Source organism: Mytilus edulis, chromosome 6 (assembly GCF_963676685.1).
Source record: "Mytilus edulis chromosome 6, xbMytEdul2.2, whole genome shotgun sequence".
NCBI classification, from domain to species: Eukaryota; Metazoa; Mollusca; class Bivalvia; order Mytilida; family Mytilidae; genus Mytilus; species Mytilus edulis.
The window spans coordinates 49,998,340-50,009,362 of NC_092349.1; positions in this window are offsets into that span (position 1 = coordinate 49,998,340).

Sequence of the window (11,023 nt, forward strand, 5' to 3'; positions counted from 1 at the left end):
AACTGCTACTGTATTATCATACATATATTAGTTTTTGAGATTCAATTTCTGTGTGGAAGTCCTGGTATTTGAATTTGAAAAGCTTAATAATTAGGAGGAAATATGGAATGTTTTCTCTATTTTTCTGCAGATGGTACACATTAGAATACTACAGTCCATACATTTCCATGTTACAGTCTGTCTGTTAAGTCAGCATTTACACAGCAAAACTTAAACATTTCCATTTTTTTCTGTGTCTGTACATTTAGTACACATGGGAATTGCGCAATCTTCACACTCCCATTTTATCTTTTGTGTTTTTCTTGTTTATTGCACAAAAAAACGTCACAGTTAAAGCATTTCCATTTTATTTTTCTGCATAAGAAATGATTTCTCTTTGTCTGTACAATTAGTACACATGAAAATTTCACATTCTTTGCATTTCCATTTTTCATTTTTTTTTTTTCGTTTTACAAGTTAAGACACAATCAAAGTTCATAATTAAGACATTACCAAAATTAATTTTTTCTATGTTAGAAATAATTTTTCCTTTTCTTTGTCAGTACAGTGAGTTCACATGAGAATATGGCAATCCTCACACTTCCATTTTATCTTTTGTGTTTTACTAGATATGGCACAATAAAAGTTCACAGTCTAAACATTTCCATTTAATTTGTTCTGTGTAAAAAAAATATATATATGATAATAATGTACAGTAAGTAAACATAAGAATTTCACTATTATTTCACTCTCATTTTATATTTTGTGTTTTTCTAGTTTATTACAAATATGAAAAAATTATTTAAGCATTTTTCCATATTTTTGGGGATTTTTTTTGTTTCTTGATTTAGTTCACGATAAAGTTTCACAGTCTTCACACTTCCATTTTATAGTGTATTTTCCCCCAGTTTTCTGTTTAGTTAGTGTACAATAAATAATCACAGTCAATACACTTCCATTTTATTGGTTTTGAGTTCGAGCAATTAGAAATTTTAGATTTTAACATGTCCTGTGGTGTTGTTTGCTAGTCTGTACAACTGCAGTGAATGCATTTTATTAATACACTAACATCACTTGATAAGTTTGCATTTCTTTCGTTTTTTTAATGGTCTTTTATTTAAGGTTCTGACCAAATATCAAGCCAAATATCAGAGTCGTATGGAACTTAAATTGAAACTAAGATATGTGAATTCAAAGGAAAAAATAAGATTAAAAAATCATATTTTTTTTATTTAGATGGGTGTAGTCTTAAATAGAAAAACAACTTGCAGCTTTTGCATTTTAAAGTCTTAAAGTGCTGGAAAATAATGAAAAAGAATATATATATACGTTGTAAAACTGATTTTACTGTGGCACAGATGAAAAGTTCACAGTCAATGCATTTCCATTTTATGTTTCTTGATTCTGCAATTGGAACATAAGTTCATTTTACTCATAATTCAGTACTTTATTTACTTTATTATTATTTTTTAAATCAGTCCACACTTCCCTGTCTCAATTTTATAAAGGCTTATGATAGGTGTCTGAGCTTGATTAACAAGTGAAAATGTATGTTAATTATTAAAAGACAGCATTTCTGTGTTTCATATACATGTACATGTACATTATATATTACTCAACCTGTTTATTGCTACAGGATTGAATTTGGTTATATCCAATTTACAAAAATGTCTTTACAATTTCAAGCTTTAAACAAAATGACTTGGAATTTTTAATTTTAAAATGTATTTTTATATTGACCTTTTGTCTTGTAAACAGCATGCACTTGTTGAAGAAAATGGCACAATATTACCATGCAAAGCTTGTAAAACCATAATGCAGTCAAACTTGTTTTCTCTTCTTTTTTTAAGAAAAAAGTGTATTTGTCAGCAACTATTGAAATATCATAAAATGTAATCTAATTAAGTTAAAGTTGTATGAAAAATTCACAATATTATAAAAACTACATTGATAACTCTTATTAAAATTTGATTTCTGTAAATTCAGAAAATTTACAGCACTGGTACTTAAATTATAAATATCTGTAATAAAGACCATTACATGGCTTTAGTTCAATCCAGGCCTTGCAGTCATATGTTTGATTTCATGTATTGAGCATGATTTTTGTGCTCCAAGCAATGAGCATGATTTTTGAGCTCCAAGCAATGAGCAAAGTTTTATGACGTCAACCCCAGACTTCAGTATCTAAAAGAAAATGTCCGCCTTCAGTATTATGACATGTTACTGTACCTTTTATCTGTTGCAGAACAATCATTGACGTTGTATTTCTGTATGAAATATTTGTTTCAAAAGTGGTACATAAAGAGATAATTGACAGCTAATAAATTTCTTACAAAAATCAGTTTGTATATGGTCCATAAAAATCAGTGGACATAAAAACAGAATTATTTTTTTTAAGATTCTTTAATGATCATGTTAGATATTGGGGGGAAATAGCCATGTCTTTTTTAGTGTAAGTTAGTTTGATTTTATATAATTTCTGAAATTTAAATTTATTTTCATTCATAAATGTAATTTGGTCTGCTTTTCATTATTTAAAACTGGCATTTTTATTCATGTTATAAAAGTATTTAAGAAGACGATATATCAGATTTAAACTCGAAATTTGAGATCTTAGTCTCAATTTTATGTAGAAATTGTATTCATAGATTGTATTTGTTATTTTATTATGATATTAGACCCAATTTATTTTAAAGAGAAGCTCTTGCTTAAGTTGTTAATTGGCTTAAGAAGCTGAAATTAAATTTTATTTTTGACTTTAATTATTTAATAATTAAAATGATGTCAAGCATATTCATTATGGTATTTTGCCAGAAGTATTACATACTGTATATTATACTAGAAATTCCATTTGACTTACTCAAGTATTATTAGGTTTACTTTTGCAGCAGATACATGTATATGATATTTTTAATTAGTATCCTTATTTTATGCATATCATTTGATATTATGTTAGTACAGTTCATTTTAACTTGTTATTATTTAATTAGAAAATTAAATGGTTTAATTGTATTTTTTGTTTTAAATTTATATAGCTCCATGTGTTGAAGCATATTTATGTATCCATTAGCTGAGGCTTTCAAATGTTTTGATTTGAGCTTTCCTGATGAAGGTAAACTGAAAAAAGGGCTTTTGACTCATAAATAAAATTGAGATTGGAAATGGGGAATATGCATAGAGACAGCAACCCGACCAAAACGCAGATAACAGCCAAAAGGCCACCAATGGGTCTGCAATGGAGAGAGAAAATCCAACACTGGGAGGTGGTCCTCAGCTGGCCCCAAAATAACAATGATACCTGGATTAACAAAGGACTACTAACAATGAATACCAGTTACTCACATGCTAACTCCAGACCTCAATTACACTAATTGAAAGATGATGTCTTCATCATATGAAAATCAATCAAAGTTTATAATGGGTTTTATTTAGAGTTTATATGTGAACTAAAGATTTTTCGCACCGTCTTTATTTTGCGTTTTGTGAACACAATCTTAATTCACGCTGTTTTGAATTCACAATTTCCCTATGGCCTATATAAATATTTTCATAAGGGATATAGAAAGTGAACAACTTTACATGTATTGTAAACAAAGAGATAAAATCAATCAGAATTGTTTGGTGTTTGGTTTATTATTGTTAAAAGAGATTAAAAATTGTGTCTTGTCTGGTTGTAAAAACAAATACAAATAACAGAAAAGAAGACCTAATTGAGAGTAAATTAAATGCTGTCATGATTAATGCTAATTAAACGATGTTATACTTTTAACTGATTGACAGGTGTCATTAACCTATTTGTTACAAGTGTTGTGTACATAACAATATCTGTAATGTCCGCTTGCTTGAGATGTCTTCAATGCTAATTAATGAGATTAACTTGAGTTAAAGTCATTATTTCTAACATTGCTTTTCGATTAGAAATACAGTTATGATTTTAGATATCGATCTGTGGTCCGTAAAATTCGTGTTCTAATGGGTCCTCTTCATATCCTATTCATACACGTATACATGTATGGTCTTCATCTTATGACTAGAATTTCCTTGAAATTTTAGCTGTCGTTTTATTTTAGCGTTTCAAGTCTTACCGCGAAAATAGCGAAAATTTCCCTGTTTACGGTACATTTTAATGTCAATGTGATGGTCCCTCAACAGCAGAAGAACCTACTTCTATGGATTCATTATTATTCATGGGATACCAATTTCCGTGGATGTCATTGGTTTTGGTGAACCACGAAATTAAAATTTCAACAAAATGAAAAATTTTCGTTAGGTTTGTTAACACATTCTGAAATATCTCGCCTTCTTTACTAATCATTGATATTATGTTGATAGTCCTAAATATAAAGCTTTACTACAACTATCACATAAACTTAACATGATCCAAGAAAATGAGGTCAAGGTCATATAAACCAAACAAGAAATACATGTACACCTTACAATCATTCAATACACTAAGTATAGTTGACCTATTGCTTATAGTTTCTCAAAAACAGACTTAACCAAGAAAACAAAACGAAGAAAAACGGACCAAAACACAAAAACTTAACACTGAGCAATGAACCGTGAATGAAGGTAAAAAAAACCCAGCCTGACATACACTATAAATATTTCCATAGACCAAATATAGTTGCGTATTGCATATATAGTGTTTGAAAATAAGACCAAATCTCAACCAGATGCTCCGCAGGGCGTAGCTTTATACGACCACAGAGGTTGAACCCTGAACGGTTGGGGCAAGTATGGACACAACATTCAAGCTGGATTCAGCTCTAAATTTGGATTGTGATTAAATAGTTGACACAGCATAGGTTTCTGACACAGAATGAATGTGTTCTAATGAACTTAAAATTTTTGTTTTCTCTTAGACCAATTCACTATGCTGTTGAATATTAATCCTCTCAAAAAAATGTTTGAAGAAATTTTCTTTTTTATTTATGAAATTTCAAATGAGAAAAATTGAACCCAATTTTCCAGTTCAGATTCTGTTCACCTAAAATTTTAACCCATTTAAGCTGTCCAGTAGGAATAACATTATTTCTTGTCAGTACAGAATACATATCTTTTGATCCTTTACAATGTTTTAAAAATATTTGTAGACATGATGGTATAAAAGGACAAACTAATTTGTAAGATCCTGTAGGGAAAGATTTTGATGCCTCTTTCACTGCCGAAATAACACTGTAAAATTTAAGAAAATCTGTGTTAATGTTATATTTTTGCTTAAATTGGTCAAATGAAATATACGATCCATTTTCGTCAACTATATCATTTACAAATCTAATACCACTATTGAACCAGTTTTGATAAATTACTGATTTATGACCAATCTTAATATTATTATTCAGCCATAGTGGATTTGATAAAAATGAATCATAAGTAAAATTTCTTTCTTTTTGAATAATCATTTCCCAGGATCTTAGTACATCTTTCCAAAAATGGTTGTTAACTGTCATATACAGTTGTCTAATATAATCAACACCACAACTAAACAACTTTCTTTTATCTATATTTGACATGAAAATATTTTGCCATTTACTATCTCTCTGCAAAAGCCTCCTAATCCATGTTGATTTAAGTGCTGTAATGAACATATTCAAATCAAGCATTTTCAAACCTCCCTCCAAATAATCTTTGATTAGAATATCCTTCTTAACTCTATGTATAGGTGAGTTCCATATGTATGAATAAATAAGTTCATTTATTCTCTTAATAATATCATCTGAAGGATTTGGCAGAGAGATAATGAGATGGTTTACAATAGGCAAGACTAGAGTTTTAATCACAGTTATTCTACCTATAACAGTTAGATTCCTTTTAGACCATTGATTTAAAGTATTTTTAATCTGTACAATTCTTTCAGAATAATTTATCTTAACAATTTTTTCAAGATCTACATCAAAATTGATTCCTAGTAATTTAAACGAAGTTTCACCCCAGGACAGATTTCTGTTAGGGCATAAAGTATCAGTACTATATTTTTTGCTCCCAAACCAAATAACTTGTGTTTTTGTGAAGTTAATATTCAGTCCAGATATTTTTGCAAACCAGTCTAACTCTAATAATGATTCTTGTAAAGATTTTTCACTCCCATCCAAAATCAAAGAGGTGTCATCAGCAAACTGTGACAATTTATGCTCAACCCGTGTGACCTCTATACCACTAATGTCACTATTTCCCCTTATTTTCAATGCCAGAATCTCAACACATAAAATAAAAAGATATGGAGACAGGGGGTCCCCTTGTCTACAACCTCTTCCAATAGTAAAAAAATCTGAAAGGTTCCCCCCCTGGATGACAGCAGAGTTGATATTATTGTAAAAAACTTTAACCCAATTGATGATAGAATCGCCAAAATTGAAAAATTTCAAAACATTTATCAAAAAGTCCCATGATATTGAATCGAAAGCTTTTTCGAAATCAATCAAAAGTAATAACCCTGGTATTTCATGTTCCTCTGTGTACTGTAATATATCATAAATGAGTCTTATATTTTCCCCAATATACCTTCCACTAATAAAACCAGTCTGATCAAAATTTATCAATTTATCAAGGACACTCTTAAATCTGTTTGCAATAGCTGCTGATCCAATTTTATACACAGTATTCAGTAAAGATATAGGGCGCCAGTTTTTTAAAAAGTGGCGGGGTTTATTCCCTTTTGGTAAACAAGTAATAATCCCTTGTTTTTGTGTAACAGATAGTTCCCCTGTTTTTGCACCATAATTTAAAGAATTTACAATAAAAATTTGAAGATCCTTCCAAAAAATTTTATAGAACTCTGCTGAAAAACCATCCGTTCCAGGAGTTTTGTTGTTTTTCATTTTTTTCAATGCTTCTCCGGCTTCTTTAACAGTAATTATACCTTCCAAGCTTTCTTTTTCCTGAGACGAAAGTATAGGAACACTTAAATTTTTCAAGTCTTTTTTAAGATCACTTAAAGTACTTTTAGTATCCCTTTTTTTATAAAGATTGTCATAAAAATATTTAACTTCATTCAAAATATCTTTTTGTTTTGTTATAATTTCCCCATTTTCTTTCTCTACTTTGGGAATAATTTTGCTCATAAAATTTCGTGATTCTAAGCCACAGAAATAATTAGTAGGTTTTTACCCTTCCTGTATCCATTGAACACGGGATCTTACTAATTTCCCTTTTAATTTTTGTGTTCGTAAACTTTCGAGCTCATGCTTTTTCGCTTCTAATGCGTTAATGGAATGTTCGTCAACTCTTTCTTCTAATTGAGTTATTTCATTTCGAAGATTTATTTCCCTTTTCTCGTCTTGCTTTTTTTTATAGCTTGAATATGAAATTGTCTTCCCCCTAATTTCCATAAGAAGAGTCTCAAGCAAAAGCTGACAGTTAATTCTAAAATGAATGTCTGTATTATCTATTTTGTCAATATTTTCCATATTATAAACTAAAGCACAATATTGTTTTTTCACTTCCTGAATTTTTTGCTTAATAGTATTTATATAGTCTATATCATATAATAAAGAGTTGTTAAACTTCCACAAACCTTTTCCCCTAATGAAAGGGTTAAATTCTAAATCTAGCAAAATCATAGAGTGATCTGACCGATAGCTTGGAAGCACATTACAATTTTTACACATTTTACTATTGCACAATACTTAATATAATAATTTTAGATCCTGATTTGGACCAACTTGAAAACTGGGCCCATAATAAAAAATCTAAGTACATTTTTGGATTCAGCATATCAAAGTTAAGAATCTACATACACAGTCATGAAAGTTAGATTCGGCATATCAAAGAACCCCAATTATTCAATTTTGATGAAATCAAACAAAGTTTAATTTTGGACCCTTTGGGCCGCTTATTCTGTTGGGACCAAAACTCCCAAAATCAATACCAACCTTCCTTTTATGGTCATAAACCTTGTGTTTAAATTTCATAGATTTCTATTTACTTATACTAACGTTATGGTTCGAAAACCAAGAAAAATGCTTATTTGGGTCCCTTTTTGGCCCCTAATTCCTAAACTGTTGGGACCTAAACTCCCAAAATCAATACCAACCTTCCTTTTGTAGTCATTAACATTGTGTTAAAATTTCATTGATTTCTATTTACTTGAACTAAAGTTATTGTGCGAAAACCAAGAATAATGCTTATTTGGGCCCTTTTTTGGCCCCTAATTCCTAAACTGTTGAATTCAAAACTCCCAAAATCTATACCAACCTTCCTTTTGTGGTCATAAACCTTGTGTTAAAATTTCATAGATTTCCATTCACTTTTTACTAAAGTTAGAGTGCGAAAACTAAAAGTATTCGGACGACAACGACGCAGACGACGACGCCAACGTGATAGCAATATACGACGAAAATTTTTTCAAATTTTGCGGTCGTATAAAAACTTAACTTTAACCACTGAACCATAAGAATGAGGTCACGGTCAGATGACACCTGCCAGATAGACATGTACACCTTACAATCATTACATACACCAAATATAGTAGACCTATTGCATACAGCATAAGAAAAACACAAAAACTTAACTATAGGTTGCATTTCTGTAAATATTGACAATGCAATTTCCCATAGGAACTCCTTTTACGGCTAAAACTACCACTTTTAACATGAAGTTTTGAATAAAATCTTATCCTAGAATTGAAAGTTCATATGCACCACAATTATTTTCAAAGGTCAAAATATAGGGCTGTGCGGCATATTTTCAACGTTTAAATGCCCTGAACTTCTCAGAGTTTAAACTAACACTAATTTTCTTAACTAACCCTACCTTGAATGAAAGGTTACCACAGATTTCAATGTAAACAATATGTACATGTTTATTTACTGGTAACATTCCCAAGTTATGTCTCTGTGAGATGGAAAACAGAGAGCATAACTGGGAACCAGTATGTAAACAAAATTAATTTTCTATATGACTATTCAAGATCTCCCCAAAAGAGGCGTGTTTTGAGAAACATACTGTATTTATAAAGTGCAACCTATAACCACTGAGCCATGAAAATTAGGTCAAGGTTAGTCTGCCAGTTGAACATGTACACCTCACTATCATTCCATAAACCAAATATACTAGACCTATTGCTTATAGTATCTGAGATATGGACTTGACCACCAAAACTTAACCTTGTTCACTGATCCATGAAACAAGGTTGAGGTCAAGTGAACACTGTCTGACGGGCATGAGGACATTGCAAGGTATGCACATACCAAATATAGTTACCCTATTACTCATTATAAGAGATAAATTAACTTTACAAAAAATTACAACTTTTTTTTAAGTAGTCACTGAACCATGAAAACGAGGTCAAGGAGAGTGGACATGTGACAGACGGAAACTTCATAACATAAGGCATCTATATACAAAGTATGAAGCATCCAGGTCTTCCACCTTCTAAAATATAAAGCTTTAAAGAAGTTAGCTAACACCACTGCTGCAGGATCACTATCCCTACGTAGAGCTTTCTGCGACAAAAGTCGCAGGCTTGATAAAAATGGATTAAAAGGATCCTGTTTTACTCACCAAGCTCATTTAAATAATATTTGTCAGTTTATTGTAAGTTTACAGTAGTCTGACAGATGAAAGTAAATGAGCAGTCAGAAGCCTGTTGTTCAGTGGTTGTCGTTTGTTGGTGTGGTTCACAAGTCTTGTTTTAAATATAGATAAGACTTGGTTTTCCTTAATTGTTTACACTAGTCATTTTGTGGCCCTTAATATCTTGCTGTTGGGTGTGAACAAAGGTTTTGTGTTGGAGGCTCAAAGATTCGAATGTAGAACTGTACTTAACTTGCAATTAATTGGTGTTTTTTTTCTCAGTGTTGAAGGCCTCCATATATGTTTTATTTGTGAATTGCTTTTTAACTTACAGATCAGAAAATATAGGACCCCTATAGCAGGCGAGGCATACAAATGATTGTATCCATATGCATTTATAGTTCAGTAATCTGGAAAGGTCTTTTAATCTGCTTTGGTCAAATAAGGATCTTGCAAATTCCATCTTTCCTCAAATCGCCATCATGTTCACAAAGTTGAACAACAAATGTAACAAGAGAAACAGTGAGCAGATGATACCCCCACTTCAAGTGGATAATATTAATAGTGTAAATGTGATGAATCGGAAAACGTATCACACGGTATAGCTGACTTATATTAACCCTGAAACCAAATTTCAGAAATCTTTGTATTGTAGTTCCTGAGAAAAATGTGACCAAAATTTTCAACTTGGCTATCATGTGTAAAATCATACAAGTGTTTGGTGAACAGGAAGTTGTCGAGTGATGAATCTGAAAATGCATCAAACGGTATAGCTGACTAATATAAACCCTGAAACCAAATTTTAGAAATCGTAGTATTATAGTTCCTGAGAAAAATGTGACGAAAAGTATTCATGGGATGGACTGACGGAAGGATGGATGGATGGACTGACGGAAGGATGGATGGATGGACAAACAGGTAAAACAGTATACCCCCTTTTTTAAAGCGGGTGTATAGTAAAACAAACAACAAAATATTTGAATTTTTAAACTTTATTATTGTATCTCAGTCAGAATGAGCAAGGAATATACAGACCACAATATCAACACACTGAGATCCACATATGATTATCTCCCCTTAGAATGAGACAGATTATTGGTTAAAACATAACAAGTTAAAAGGTCATAGATATAGAGTAATGTTACTGGTCCATGCTTATACAGAAAATGAAATTGGACAATACATACAGAAATGCAATGAGAAATGATAATTAAAATTGTACTACTTATCTAATATTTGGGACAAGCTGTGTGTTGCAAATACTGATTCAGGGAACACAACATTCCAAGTTCATATGTTTTGATTTTCGCTTGTGTGTCAATAACTAACTTCAGTACTAAACTGCAGCTTGTAAAATTGACAGATATTTGTCAGGATTCAAACTTACTAATTAAATTTCATTCCTATGATTGCATTATTTTCAATATTATAGTAAGCAGCATATTGAAACAATTCATCTACACACATTTGCAATGAAAAAGAAACTACTATTGCACAATTCAAAGTTACATCGTTTCAAAACAGAAAT